At 45.7% G+C, this 16,247-nt stretch overlaps 1 protein-coding gene across 1 annotated transcript in view; it reads left to right on the forward strand.

Annotated features, from left to right (window-relative positions):
* Nucleotides 1–4,834: 4,834 nt before the first annotated feature.
* Nucleotides 4,835–16,247, forward strand: part of hpca (hippocalcin) — a 32,513-nt gene continuing 21,100 nt past the window's right edge. Inside the window, exon 1 of the mRNA XM_068731293.1 lies at nt 4,835–5,256. The gene's annotated coding sequence lies outside the window, so the exon portion shown is untranslated. The remainder of the gene's footprint in view (nt 5,257–16,247) is intronic.

The following is a 16,247-nucleotide window of genomic DNA, read 5'->3' on the forward strand; positions in this document are numbered from 1 at the left end:
TTTTTTTTTTTACCCATATTTTTTTTTTTTAAATGACCATTTGTATGGTTTTGCTTGCAGCCAATCACCACAAGCGTTCTTTGATTTAAGTCAACGCGTCATCGGCCCGCTACAGTCGCCACATCGACTGCCCTCCTAACAGCTGCTAACAACGGGAACAGCGCTGGCGACCCTTGGTCCTTTTTTATCAAAGGTCAAGTTGAACAGCTTATGATGAATGAATGAGGATAACCGAGTCTATTAAAGCCAGAAGAAAGTCCACAAAGTGAACGTTGTCATATTATTAATGAGTAAAAAGCATTTAATTAGCATTCTGTTCTCAGACCGGGCTGTTTTTTAGCGCCTGCCCGTGAATTCCTGTATTTAAACACCTGTGAGTCCCTCAGCGGTGAACGACATTGAGAACGGCGGAAAGCCGAAACACTCCCCATCAATAAATAATGAAATGCACTAATTGTGGCTCCTGTCATTTAAGAGTGCGAGGCTTTATCTGAAGCGGATCCCAATGCTTTATCCTACTTCAACAAAAGGTCAAACAGTTCTAATGACGCTCTCCGTTAAAGGGGGTTGGAGGGGGGGGGGGGGGGGGGTCGAGCTCGATCGCATTAGAAGTCTTTCTAGAATACTGAAATGAAGGTCAGTTTTCTGGGCCGCTGTATTTCCCACAGTTGACCATCCCGCCTGGGGAAGAGGAGATGGTGGGTGCAACGCAACACGACCGCTGCGCGGTTACGCAAGACCAGAGAAAGTGCAACAACAGCATTGAACCCCTGGCTCGGAGGAGGGAAAGTGCCAACAGTACACAAAACGCCTGGGAGACAGAGAGAGGGAACGAGAGGAGGAGGAGGATGGAGGGGGGGGGTAATTCAATCACATCAGCGTCCTCATTCACAGGACAGAGAGACAGAGAGACGGAGTTATGAACAACTAATGAAATAAGCAAAAGCTGAGTCAGATATTTGTCCCTGTCTCACTCTCGGTTGAACAACAAGAGAGGTGAGACAAGGGGAGGGATGAAGGTGTGTGGGCGGAGAGAGCACCAGCAACGGGCGAACGCAGTTTCTCTGCCACGGTAACTCCTCCACTCCTTTATTAAGGTCAAAAAAAAAAGAGAGAAACTCCAGCATTGCAACTTGCCATCCACTCTCATCCCTCTGAGCTGAGGAGCACACGCATGATCACACACATACACACCATCAGGCCTTGAACACACAGCTCTCCAAGCCCCATCATCCACACTTCCATGATCTTCTCCCCCCCCCCCGACCCCACCCACCCCCAGGTCTGTGGGATGATCTCCAGTCAAAAAAAACAAAAAAAAACAGACGTCAACCCATGTCTCCAGAAAACAACGTTGGTTCAACCGTTCAACCTACAAACTGTGTGATACGATTACGGTCAGAGAAGGAAAGGCTGTGGCAAGTAATCCGGGTTGTTTAAGGTTAGGCAGCTAATCCGCTGGAGGTCAATGTTAAAAAAGTAACGGCACACTTGAATGTTTTTTTTTTTTTAAGATCATACAACTAAACGATGTGACCGCACTTTGATGAAGCACATCAACGATGGTTTGAAAATGGCTCAAAACGCCATCTACTGTTTTTAAATCGGTCCTCGGGTCCATTCTGAGATCGAGTCAACGGTTTGGGACTAATCTACGTCATGAAATGAAAAAAAAAAATGTTAATCAGAACACACAGACGTCATTTTGGAAATAATTTGTACTCGTCTCCGTAGAGAGAGCTGTAACTTAATAGAATCTCTCACCAAGGGTTTCTTTCGTCCGTCTTTCTAATGAAGTTAAATGTGTCCCTTTACTATCTGTCCTCTACAGATAAAGAAGTATCTACTACGATACTTGCTGTTGCGCCTTACTATGAGTTATCGCATCGTACACACTCTCGATAATTAATACCCGGGGTCATATTAAAGGGTTGATTCTTTGCGTCAAGGTTGCAAAGTATAGAATCAAACACAAAGGAGAGAGAGAGAGAGAGACTTTTGCTGTCTCTCATTCATATTCGCCACTTCCTGGAACCAGTTCTACATCTCCACCCGAACATCTGGCCAGAGACTTTGAACGCGGTGGATATGAAACCAAAGGGCGTGCATAATTCCACTCTCGCGACCCTCCAGTCGCATCTCATTCTGCATTTATTTTGTCCGACCGCGCTGCGATTCCTTCCCCTCTCCTTCATTTACACGCCAGTGTATAATATCTTGGCAATACCATGTATCTGTAAATGATTCCTTTTAATCGGAACGCAGAACTTTCAACTATATATTGGCGCCTCCAGCCTCGTGTTCACAATCGTCCCAATCACCACATAATCATCGGCGCACTCTTTGAAGAGCTGGCTGCGATGCTCCGATCACGTTGTGGTCTACTAGGTGCAGCAGAGAGGAAGTGAATTTGTGAGAGGAGAGAGAGAGAGAGAGAGAGAGAGAGAGAGAGAGAGAGAGAGAGAGAGAGAGAGAGAGAGCGCGTGTTCGCCAAGTCAACAGAATACGTGTTGCCTAAATAACTACGGGCTAATGAGACGTGATCCTCCCACGCCACAGCGGCTGATTAAGAAGCTGACCATGCATGAAAACCTCTCTGCTTCGCTTTCCTCGTCTGCAATCCATCATGGCAGACATTGTCTCTGGAAATTGTTTCTGCTCCGAGCGCCTGCGTGCTTTCCCCTGTAGGAATGTGTCGTTTTTGATATTTCCTGTCGGGGCAGCGCTGGTTACGCAGGCCGGCTGTCCCTTCAATGAGCAACCAAAGTTAGCCCGACGAGACCACCGACTGTGAGTCATCTCCAACCTTTGGACTTAGTAAAGAAAGAAAAAAAAAACTTCCCACAGCTCCCTCAAGTTCTGTGAGGTGTGACGATGTATAGGGCTGATGTCTGGCTCAGATGGCCAAGTGTGTGTGTGTGTGTGCGCATGTGTGTGTGTGTGTGTGTGTGTGTGTGTGTGTGTGTGTGTGTGTGTGTGTGTGTGTGAGAAAGGTCTGGTGCTCGGCTCATCGCGTCAACACGAATATCCACAGGTTGTGCAATGTCTGACTCAGATCTGAGGCCTCTGATGTGTGTGTGTGTGTGTGTGTGTGTGCGTGTGTGTGTGTGTGTGTATGTGTGTGTGTGTGTGCGCGATTCCAGATGCAAGAGGTTGCCCTACACAATTAAAAGAGCATTAAATGTGTTTGCATCCTTATTCAAAATTGTGCACGGAAAAGCTGTGAGTGCAAACGGCGGAAATTTGAACAAAAACAAAAATGTGCAATATGTTTTTATTGCTTGGCTGAGGTGGAAAATTTGGTGAGGGACAAGAAATGAATGTGACAGAGTGCAATAGAAACAGACGTAGTGAATAAATCATATCGTACATGAAGCAGAGCCACAACTTCCTCTCCCCTGAAGAGATGAAAAAAATACATCAGCTGGGTGTGAAGCGATGAATTGTCCTCAAAGGATTACATGAAATGAACAGAATTTTTTTATTTTTCAAAAAAGTGAATATTATTATAGTAATCAAATTTTATTTTGAGTATTATTTCATCTATTTTTTGTTTTGTTATGTTATGTATCATGTCATGTCACCTTGATTTCCTCTCCGTCTTTTCTTGGGTCTTCACTGTTCTTAGCATTGTTGTAGCACCTGTAACGTCACTGCTGTTAAACCAATATTTAATACAATAATAGTAGATTTGTTTTTTTTTTCAAATGGCGTATTTCCACCACTTTTCCTCATTGATGTTTTGGGGATAATTGGGTAACGCGTCTAAAGATGGCGTCCCAGTTTTTCCTTTGAAAGTTGTTCACTGGGTCACATTGACTTCCTGTGAGCTTGCAGCAGACACTAACGAGACAAAGAATGAAATCATGTGTCTCTTCTCGACTTTCAAGATATTGGATTGAATTCTAGTCATACGAAGTTCAGCCCCTCTCTTTCTAAAGATTGTGAATGGGGGAAAAATGCAAGAAGTAATACCACTCTACACCAGATTGTTTGGAAGCTGAGATTTCCATATTTATCTAATCATCAGGGACTTTTTTAATAAGATCATTAGAGATCTCCTTCTGCAATGCTTTCGTGGAACCAGACTGGAGAATTAGCTCAATCAACTGTCTGGTCTCATGGTAGTGGATGGAAACAGACAATTACTTGCATTGTCATTTGCCCAATTTCTGGAAATTCAAGTAAAATCTGCACCACAGTTGGATTGAAAACTTGGCGAAAGCGTATTTATATATATATTTTTAATTTGCATTTTACAAAAAAAAAACTCACATGTCTTATATTGTTCCATTTCTGTGACATTTTTTAAGGGTACACAATAATAGAGATACATAGTCCTAGTCCTATAGCATAATGAGATACTTTATCAAATCCAAAATGATATTATAGTGACAAAAGAGGCAATATACTGTACAATAAGCGCAGTTTTGTCTCCACTGGGTCAATACAGGGACATGACAGTCATATTTCACAGTGCATTGCTTGTTTGTGACCTTTGTGCAATCTTCATCTCCATCGCAAAGAACAGAAATGTGGCGCAGAAGATTATATTAGTATACTCTCAGCACGGTGCGCCATCATTCTTATGTTGTGACTCACACACATCTATCTGTTTTTTTTTAGCGGGAGAGAGAGCGAGAGAGAGAGAGAGAGAGAGAGAGAGAGAGAGAGAGAGAGAGAGAGGAGGAGGGAGGTGCGCAACGTCGGTGCCAATAGGCGCAGCGCTGTCTAATTAAAACCCTACCACGTAATCTCGACGAAAGCTCCCCCCCGCCCCCCACCCCCCCACCCCTCCCTCCCGGTTTAAATCCACTCCACCAGCGCTCACCACCTGAACACACCGTCCGCCGCTGCTATCCCGTCCCGACCCCTGGAGGAGAGGAAACCGCCAACAGCAGCAGCAGCAGCAGCAGCAGCAGCAGCACGAGCTCCGCACCGCAGCACCACCACTGCTGCCTCTCGCCTGCACGGTGACATGGTTTGCAGGGCTCGGCTGCTGTAGGGACCACTTAGTCTGTCACTCAGTCCGCGTGGATGTGCGCGAGTGTGCAGTAGTAAAAAGCAGACGGAGATCCCGCGACGCTGTGCAATCAGGAGCAACCGGAGGGGGGGGAAAAAAAAATATAAGGCGTCCGGAGCACGAGCCGAGCATCCCTGCAACCCGCTGCCCGCCACGTCCTGCACACCGGCCCCGCTGATCCGGAGCAGGGACACCCTCCTCCCCGCAACAGACACAACCCTCGGCTTTATCGGGTAAGGAAAGAGGGGCGACTTTCTGATACACCGCAGATGTTTTAGCCCTCTCTTATTAATTAAAGAGGTCATGTTTTCTGTCACGCCATCGCCGGTGACGTGAATTCGGCTCGTGGGAAAAGCGACGCTTTTTGTTTCGGTTATTTCGGCTGTGTGTGGCGACAAGAACCCGCCGCGTATGTGACCTGAAAACATTCCCGTCTACCAGCGTGTCTGATTGCATTGAGACAGATGTTGTTGTTGATTTACCCCCCCCCCCCTCCTTTGTGCGTCCCACTCAGGTTGATCATCTTCTTTTATCGATTTAATCACACACACACACACACACAAAAAACGATAAAAGGACTAAAAAAGAAAAACCTCTTTTACACAAGCCAATAGGATGAGCGCGTTATCGGCCATGCGATTTATTTATGAATGATCTGAACGCGGGACACGAGGCAAGCATGGATGCGCATGGTTGCTGCTCTGGATCCTCCAGCTCTCCTCTGTGTCTCACAGTCATGAGGGGAAAAAAAACGGGGAACTAGAAGGAGATGAATTGCACCCTCTTATTTGCTTCCTTAGTCCACCCTTAGTCATAGTTACACACTATAAGATTCCTATTGAGACTGCAGAGTATGTGTGTAGTGAATTACACTCACTTATGTCGCAGTATTTTCTCATAGAGCAACATTATAGGGTGATATTCTAAACAGGCTGCAGCTGTACGTTTCTATATTTCTATTAAATATCTTATATCTTCACAGTAGCTGCTAATGCTATCGTTGCTGATTCCGTCCCTATAGAAGAGTAGGATTACTATAATATGAGCTGAGTGAAAAGTTACCTTCTCTGTTGCCATAATGCAGCGTGTGCTCTGCTCCATTAGCCCACATCCTCTTATCTCTGCAGCTCATGCATCTTGTCAGACGTGATTTGTAATTTTATCTAGCCCGGGAAATCTCTTGTTATTGACAGCGTTGTGTAGTCAAAAATCAATACAATAAGAGGCAGCCGGGGTGTCTGTACCATGACATCTTCAATAGGCATCTGTCGCCAGGTGTTTGGGACCTCTTCTCTCCTTTTTCCCTGAGAGAACAAGCCTGTTTACGGCCCGATTCGGGCCCTGCGTTCGCCTCTTTTCTTTCCCCCTACATGTCACCCAGCTGCTTCAGACTGAACTGGTTCCTGTCTTGTGCAGGGAGCCTGGCTGACCCGAGGCCCCTGCAGGAATATTAAAAGAGGAGTCACACCAGGGGCGGTCTTAGGGTCGAAAAAAGGCGCCACGGTCGCTCCAGCGGTTGTCATTTTTAGGGCTCGGTTAATGATGGAAAGAATGATGAGAGGTCCGGACGTCATGAGGTGTGACCCCCCCCCCCCCCCCCCCCTGGGGTTAATGGGAACGTGGTGCACGGGCGGCGGTGTCGGCCCCTAACAAATTGAATCATATTTAGGGATCCTGTCCTAAGGAAGCCTGCTCAACTCAATTTGCTCCGGTTGCCGCTGACGTTTTGGTTGCGAGGAGGCAGCGTTTAGCCTCCGTGTGCTAATGCTAGTTGTTACATAAGAAGATAAATGTGTGCTGGAGCGCTACTCTTTCTCTCTCGCCTGCACACACACACACACACAATCATAACTTTTAACCCTGAGGCGTTAAGCTCCGATCAAAGGTGTGTTTCATTGAAATTGGTGGTTTTTATTTTCATCTCTTACTCTCTTCAGTGGCTCTGCTGACACGCACTTCTTTCCTTAAGGCTTTCACAGTATCGGTCCAGTGTTTCTCATATAGGTGACCTTGCTCTTATACGCCGCCGCCAGAAATTCTCGACGAGATGCCCCCGACCACATGTCTGCATGGAATTCATAAGTACGTGGCCTGAAAGTCACTTTGAATTAAGGTTTCGCGTCCTGCCACGTGAGCACAGGTCACCGGTGGATCATGGGACAGAAGCACAAAGGCTCAGCCTCTCGGAGCTCGCTCCCTGTCTTCCAGAGAGACGAGTAAAACCTCTGAATGCTCCCGATGATCGGAGACCTCGCTGGAGCCCAAGAGGCCTCCAGGCGTTGGGTCGGGGTTAATACCCCCCCCCACCCCACCCCTCCGCAGAGGCCTGCTGTTTGTACATCTTCTGGCAGCAGGAGGAAGGCCAGTGGAATTCTTTCGGGACAACACCGACGGCTTTAAGGAAGAAAATAAATAGAGCATAAGCATGAGGAGGATAACAAAGCGATGGACATAAACTGGCTCTGTGGTCTGGTGGTATACAGTAATGGAGAGGAACATTTTCTTCATGAGAGCCATTGCTACATTTTGTCTTTTGTACTTTGTTGTTATTAGCAAAGCAAATACCACTTTCCCACAAACCATTATCACCACGACTACATGCTATTAAGTATTAATAGACAGCAGTTTGAATATAATGAGCAACCTACATTTGCAATTTTCTGACATGCAATTTAGTTGGGAAGTCCTCGACCACAGAAACTCTCAGTCAACTCATCTGATTTCATCGACAGATCTGTGGAGCTTCTCCACAAAGAATCACACACAAGCACCACTTTAAATGCATTTACCAGAGATGTGCTCGTAAGGGTCTTTGAACACTAAGCATGAAAGAAAAAGCATAAAAAAAACAACTAAAGAAATCTTAGTTAACTAAATACAAAACGACCGATTTTTGGTTGCGACATCACCTTGTTACTAATGAGCCCCGCCGACTTCAATCTAGTGAGAAAGCATCAGAAGCCTTTGTTGCACCTCAGAGCGTAGTTTCTGGAATAACCCAAAAAGCCAGAGGCAAAACAGTCCTGATGACATCACTATGGCGTCATCGGGGTTGTTTCTCAGACTTATCAAAGCTCCTCCAGAGTCACAGAACACATCATACAGCTGTTCTGCCCGGCTGGGGAGCACTCTTCATGCTCCTTTAATGGACTACAGCACCCATAATTCATGTGCCGCGGACATAGCGGCATATTCCATCTGTCTCAGGGAACAACAGAGAATCAGATCCACTTCGAAAGGAAGAACCAAGCTTTGTGAGCCCCCTCTCTGTGTTTTCATATACGTAGGGGAGTGGGGATGTGGCCTGCGTGGGTCGACATGAGGTCTGTTGTGCCGGCCCCATAATCTGCCCTGATCCTGCAGGGAGAGGCGTCTCCTGCCCGTCACATCCAGTCTGATAAAGCCTGCGATAAGGCCGAGGGAGCGAGAGAGAGAGAGAGAGAGAGAGAGAGAGAGAGAGAGAGAGAGAGAGAGCAGCTGCTCTGCTGGAGGTGGACCTGAACCAAAGATGTTACTGATCAATCCCAATGAGACGCTCCATGTGGCTTGGAGCACAGCCGGTGGTGGGTTGGGTCCTTGTTAGAGCATCCTTATATGAATCAACCTGGGCGATGGCGGTTGCTGCTGCTCCCCCAAAACCAGATTTATTTTTAGTTTAGAGGGTGTGATTTAAATTTTGTTTCACATATTATTTCATATGTTATACTCGTTATTATCTACCCACGATCTTCCTCGTTGCTGTTGTTTTGGTACATTTTGTAAAAAGAAAAAAAAAAAAGAAAGTAAATGGGTCAAAATTAAACACCAAAGTATGGTTTTCCGTTTTGTTCTACCTTGTCATTTGCAAGTGCCTTCATCATTTCAAGTGTTGACTGTAGAAATAAATGTTATTTTGGGGGTTTTGTGTTTGGTCCATGTTAGAGCATCCCTACTGTATGGACCAACGAGGACGATGGGGGTTGCTGCTGCTTCTGCTGCTGCTCCCCCTTCTTGTGAATGGACTGCAGTTGATTGCTTTTAACTCCATGTGTGGTTTGTGTGAACAATACCAGTTGTGGAGCTTCAGCAAGATGATTGTTCTAATCCCCCGTTGTAGGGAGGTCTAGCTGCTCCGTCGCCAGTGAATCCGATCAAAAGACACTGGGCTGGAGTAATGCGAAGGAATCGGTATGTGATTCCTCCATTTGTCTTCTAACAAAAGCAGAAATAAACTAATTAAGTTGCAACAGGAAAGAGCAGCGGGTCGAAACAATTTAGTTGCTAACAGGAAAATAAGTTTTGAGTGGAGATTTTGTACAAACAACAGTAATTCTGCTACTTCACCTCCTGTTCTCTCCTCTCCTCTAGCCATTAGGAGGCTGAGAGGGCAGCCAATTACTCCCCGAGCTCGGCATGCGGTTTAGCTAATGAAGTCAGCGGGCAGAAAAAGTGTGTGAACCAGTGTGTGTGTGTGTGTCCTTTAGCATAAAAGGGTCAACGGCTCTCCGCTGATAAGGCGTGGTGGAGAACACACACTCCACCGATACCTCTGTCGAGATCGTATCTCAAAGCAGCCTCTTCCTGTCTCTTTGCCTCTGGCTACATCCACACTAATACGTTTCTGTTTTGAAATCTCCGTTCACACGGGCGAAATGATTTCCATCCATACTTACACGACTGCAAACGAATATCACATTATTCACGTACACTGGGCATGCGGGTGCCGGCGTACTTTAATAACAAAAAGATTTGGGGTTGGTACTTAAGATGCTTCTCGATAATTGTCCTCTTTAGACTCGCACAGACAAATATTGTGGAAAAAAAGTTCTATTTTCGTCTCCCTCACACACACACATCACATTTACTTTAAAATAAACACTTATAAATCAAAGTTTACTAGATCAGGGGTCAATAAATTTGGTCAACACACGTCTTTCACTCGTTTTCTCGTTTTCGTTGTCTGTTCTGACTCGTAGCTCTGCCGGTGGCTGAAGTCTCTGTCGCATTTGTGCTTTTGTTCCTTTACAGTTTCTTTGTTAACGTCACAATAGTTCGGCATAAGAAGAAGCATTAATAAGAAAAGGAAAGTCCTCCGTTTTGTGTCAGTCGCCCTCGTCAAAGCCGCAAAACCGGTACTTCAGACGTCCGCTCCGTAGGGCTGATAACGCCGCTGCACACGCCACTCGCTAATCGCTAACAGCTAACAGCTGCTTCCTCCACATGTCGGCAGTAGTAGAGTTATGAAATGCAGAATTTAACTGCACAACAGCTGCTAGAATAGACAGCGAGGCCGGTAAAGCCTGTAATCTGCTATCCGGGTTGAAACGAATCACTGGTGGACCTGGCTGTGATGGGGGCACGACGAATCAGGGAAGGACACGGCGTTACTGCGAAGACCTAATCAAGTAGCGAACGTCTACGTCGTCGTTTCCAAAGTCGTGCGGCTCGGCCTGTCCACACTGCGAGCTAACCCCGGAGTTTCCAAACTTATCCGGCCTCCGGAGCATTTTTGAACCTCCAGATCAGTGTAGACATAGCACAATATATGCGTTTTACAAAGGAATCGTAGTGGATGAAGCCTCTGTCTATCCTCCTCTTCTTCCACCCATCATTTCTCTCCCAGACTGCAAGATTATTTCTCTCACTTCTTGACATCTTTTTTTCTCACCCAATTAGATCTCATCCTGTCCCTCATCAATTTTCCTCTCATCTTCTTTCAGTACATTTTTTTTGGTTCTGTCTCCGATTCAAAAGGCTAAAGTCTAAAGGGAATCGGAGTTTAATTAATCCCTTTAGACTAAGAAGCTGTACAGAAGGCAGAACGAGAATACTTTCTGTTCTCGTGGCTCTCCCATGACTTTCCTCAGTGGTTTCTCTCCCTTACGCTTTTCAAACAAGACTTAAGTTGTAGTCCGGGGCGACCCGCAGCAGCAGTTCTCTTTGCTACCTCCACCAAGGGGGGATCATGTGATCGGTCGCGTTTGCTTGTTTCTGTGAGCGAGTGTGTCTGTCCACGGCTAATCTCACATTCTGCTTCAGCAAACTGCGTAGTGTGTTGGGTGGCCAGCAATGGCCGCAGGCTCTCGTGGTCGTGGTGCCTCACACTTTATAAAACCTCTTGCATCGCCTGTTTTTTTTTTTCTGCAATTGTCCACCAGCTTCCTCCTTCCTCACGCACTACTCTGATAACACAGCTGAGTGCATCTCTGACCCCCCCAGCAACTAATATTCTCCCACAGACACAGTGGGGGGGAAAACAGTTTGCTCACTCTTAATGTTCTGGCTGGTGTATGGTGATGTAGCTAACAGCTAATTGAACTACCAGTACACACCCTGCTGAGTACGCCTCTGCCACTCAGCTGCTGCTGCTACGCAGGCAGAATACTTGGTGAGCTTGATTTTGTTTTTTGGCAGATTGTATGAAATGTCTTAAACGTTGATTTAGAGCAGATTGCCTGCATTTATCGTCGCTTGAGTTTGAATGAAGCGTGTCTTACGACGCCTTAGTGTCTGATGGATATCTGCACTCCACTGGTGTCACCTTTACTACTTTGTCATGTTTTGTGAGTTTGTTTGACACTTCCTTTATGCACAAGGGGGATTTGCCCGTCTTGTTGTCCGATCCGATTTTCCTGCGATATCTGTCTTTTTTTAACGTCCCTGTTTGACCTGCAAGAGTACGACCGGCCTCACAGACTCAAGTACGGACAAGAATTTCTCATTCGGTGCTGTAATTCCGATTTCTCTGGAAGACCGTGGAATGTACCCCAAACAGAACCACGACCAAGAGGTTGGGGAGGAAGGAAGGAAGGAAGGAAGGAAGGAAGGAGTGCCCCTGAGATTACGGAGACAACAGCTGCGGCGCATACCCCTGCCCTCTTTTATGCTCGCTGAGGAATAAGATGGAGGAAGTGAACAGCAAGTGTAGAGTCACAGCCCTTGAGATCGGGCCCCTGGGAGACGTTGTTTATAGCTAGGACTACGGTTGTTCATGAAAAACTCTGTGACCTTTTAACTGCCAGGAGGATTTTCACAATTATTTATCACTTTTGATTAAATTCCCTTCAAACTAAACTCGGACAATGCACCATCAGTCACCATTAGAGTGACGCGGCGTTTGCAGAGCATGTCCTCTGATGCACCTTACAGTGTAACCTTATTATGGGGGATTTTAATGGCTACTCTATGGATGAGTCCCTTTGTCATTTCCTTCAGTATGTTGCCTGCCCTCATGAGACATGATGAGGTGCTGGACCGTCTTTATTTTTTATGGGACCATCAGAGTAACCCATTAATATTATTGCAAAGCTTGTCTTACGTCTGATCACAGTGCTGTTCATTTAGTTCCAGTCTACCGGCTGAAGAGAGCGAGGACTTTGTAAGGAATTTAAAGAATATAATCGTAATCTAATAATTAGTAAATCCCTTAAAGGGCCAGTGTAGAGAATTTGGCAGCATCAGCGGTGAGGTTGCAGATCGCAACCAACTGAAACGTCTCCCTCTAAGGTATTTAAAAACACAACAATTCTTATTTTCAGGTGATTAAACACTAAAGAAAACATATGAACTAACAGTATGACCCATTTCTGCTAATGTATCTCCCTAAATGCTCCACACTGGAGGGTAAACTGAGAAATAGTAACAGGTGCAGGCCGGTGAGCCACGACCTCCATGTTCGGAATGCAGAGTAAAAAGAGGAGTATGGTGTGTCCTGATATGTCTGACACTGATTTGGCAGAGGAGTTATGTAAGTTTTTATTTGAGGTTTGATGCGCACGACTTTACTGGTGACCTCCCCGTGAACCAAGAGCGCTGATTGATGACGCTGCAGATTGATGACGCTGCACTGCGTAAAGAGGGACAATCCTGGAGATACCGCATCACATAAAACGCACCAATTACAAACTTAAACACTACGTACAAACTTTCACATATAAGAAACAGGAAACAGATTTAAAAACAAACCGTAAATTGCAAATAGAATCAGCAGTGTCGTTCAGTAACAAGTACGTCCAGTGTTCAAATATAGTCCCTAAGACATACAAAAATGTAGCAATTTCACCAAAAACTATGCAGGTTTGAAGAGAGACGTCCATAATTTGGACTCCCAGCAGCTTCTTAGCAGTCAGTTTAATTTGCTTCCATCAGTTTGGATTTTGTTGTACCTCCCAAGAGGTGACACAAACGGAGACCAGGTATTTTCCTCCAATCAGTTATTGGCTTTTTAAACAGAATGTGACGTGGCCCGTTACTGCAGTAGCGGGTGTTTATTGAGCGGTGCCTCACGGTTTCTGGCTTTTTCTTCTTTTGCTGCTGTCTCCGATGGATTTGTCGACAATGACGACATCGACTTGCGTATGCATGTATTCTATCGATTGCTTGATTTGCCGTTCCTTTTTGTTTCGTTATTGACCGATTTCTGTAAGCCAAATTGTCCCCCCGTGGGACATAATAGCTCTGCTCTACCTCTGAGCAAAATGTGAGGAATTTTACGGGACAAGAACCACCAGCTGAGTCTCTACCTCAGCCACGTAAATATAAACAGAGCAGTGGCTGTTGTGCCTGTATATATATATATTTTTTTTTTTTATTATATGAGAGTAGAGCAGTATTTCCACAGTGAGAGGAGCGAAAGAAAATGTTCCCTGTGAAAAATTACACCCTGTTTCATACCATGACAGCATCAATTAAGCTCAGCGTTTTCCCCCTCGCCAGCTTCTCGCTGGGCTCTCTGGGCAATAACAGAGGGCCAATCAGAAATAGAAAAATCGATGTGGCGCCGGCTGGCTTGGATGCATTTACAAGCAGCTGTAATGACTGCAGACTCCTTTCTCCAGCTGCTGGTGCAATCACATTGCAACCTTTATCTGTGGAGCTGCGAGCAGAAGAGCAGTTATTATTCCGTAGAGCGAGTTCAATTAAATGCGGCGTCCGCCTCTCAGGGCGCCGAGCGATACCCTTATAATCGTGAACCGCTATAATGCTTATGTTTGTGTCTTTTTTTCTCGTAACGTTTTATTTTCATCTGGATATTTGCACCTAATCTCCAAAATGAGCCTCTCTGGCGTTTGATTGTTGGCTGGACAGGTAGAACACGCCATTGTTAACTGTTGAGCGGCGTTCATGTTTGGCGATCAGTAATGGTGTAGTAGCCTCACAGGGCCAGACGTGCCGATGTGACTTCCTAATGAGAATCACGGACCGGAAACAAGTAGTTAGCATCTGTGGTGGCAAATGGTAGAACAGGTAGGAAACAGGAACTAATAAAGAATGTTCCCGTTATAGATTATACAGCTCAAGAAGTAAACTACTGTTTTCTTATCCTTCCGGACGTGGGAGGACCGTGCATACGTGTGTCAAAAATCCTGCGTTCATGACGGAACACAAACACCTTCTATCTCCATGTCTGTAAATAGAACGACCTCTGTCCTTTTACATACGGCAGATATGTAGCGGTAAAAACACGTACGGCACAAGAAGATGGGGTCTTAATATAAGCGGTGACAGCGACTGCATGAAGCTCTACAAGGCTGCCGCTGAACGGGGGTTGTTGAGAGATGGATCCACAAATTGTTCCTGTCTTCATGCTTATACTTAAACTAGAGAGTGTGTGTGTGTGTGGGGGGAGGATAAGAGAGAGATGGAGATAAAAGGAGAAAGTAGAGAAGGTAGAAGGAGAGAGAGAAAGAGAGAGAGAGAGAGAGGTATGGAAAATATAGTAACATATGGATTATTGATTGTTTATAAAGAATGGTTCTTATGGCGTGTGTTGTTACAGCGATGTAGACATTTAGCTGGAAATTATATATACGGTATATCATGAGCGTTCCCTTAAAATTTGCTCTTATGCTCTTTTTTTTTTTTTTTAAGAATCTATAAGCCCTATCTTTACAAATGTGCTGAATTGGCAGCTCCCTTGACTTTACAGTGAATTCCAGCTCGTTGTTTATCTGCCCGCCTCACAACTTCACTGTTTGGGTTCACTGACAGCTGTCACAGCGCCGCTTTCGACCGTTAAAAAAATAAATAAAAAATAACTAAAAGCTAAAAAAAAAAATGAGGTTAGCGAACCAGCTGGTGACAATCCTGGAGCATTTAGCCGCTAAAGAGACGGATATTTCCCTCAAAGAGACTTTAATGCAGCAGGTAGCCAGAGACACGACTCCGACTGTTTGATATTGCTGCTCCGTAATTGCTGGATGTGTAAATAAGCAACTGACTGCATGTGCTGTTCAATTAAATTGCTTCAGTTTGTTATTTTCCCGCGGAGGAAGAGGAGCTGCAGCCCTGGCGATAGCTAATGGGGATCCATTTAAATGAATAATGAATAACACTTCATGATGTACAATAACACATAAATAATGCTTTACCTGAGTGAAATATGAATCTGAATCGTGCCTCGTTTTATAGATTCATAAATCCGTCACGGGAAAATGTGTGCAAGTGCAGCATTTTATACTCCTTTTTGATAGAATCTCCCCCGAATTTAAACGTGGAAACATGAATCATGCAGTGCTAAAATTAAGGAGCAAAAATAATGTCGTCATCAGCCAGGTGTAGTAAGTCACCCCTGCAGCAGTTGCAGCGCATGAGAGTCTGCGAGCGAAGACGAGCAGCGGTCCGAAACGCGTGACCTTTCCCCGTCGGGATGCTCAGAGCGAGGCCCGGCGCGCCGGTGCTGTACGAGTCGCGGCGCTGCATTGTGGGACATCTCGCCGCGATCGCTCGTGAAGGGCAGATTCTCGCTGAGTCGGCCGTTTCCCTTCCTGCCGGTATTTTTAGACACTTTTCTCTCTCTTTTTTTTCTCATCACTAGCAAAGGATGCATGAAAGCGAGGCTGATGTGATGTGGCCAGCACCCCCCCCCCCACCCCCCCCACCCCCCTCCCCCACCTTCTCGGCGAAGCATGAGATGTAGGTTGTTTCCTAAGCACGTCGCAGGCTGCGTGCCTCTGCCTTATTTGGGAACCGAGGGAGCCTTTTGGGGTCACGCAGTATGTTCAAGACTTTGCGTTTCCTTTGAAACAAATCTTCCGGAAGTAGAGAGAAGTCAGAGTTAGATTACGATTGTGAGAGAATGCAATCCTCTTTATGTAAGTATATTATAGAGCAAAGTCCTTTGCCTTTTATTAATGTGATGACTCCCCGCGACTCTTCCTGTTTTCCTAAGCACACACCACTTCGACTATACACGCCAGAGCCCCAACTGACAGAATCGTAACCACACCGAGGGGATTTGTCGATC

The sequence above is a fragment of the Cebidichthys violaceus genome, unplaced genomic scaffold (genome assembly GCF_023349555.1).
Source record: "Cebidichthys violaceus isolate CVI_PGR_0920_01 unplaced genomic scaffold, fCebVio1.0.p SCAF_50, whole genome shotgun sequence".
Taxonomy (NCBI): domain Eukaryota; kingdom Metazoa; phylum Chordata; class Actinopteri; order Perciformes; family Stichaeidae; genus Cebidichthys; species Cebidichthys violaceus.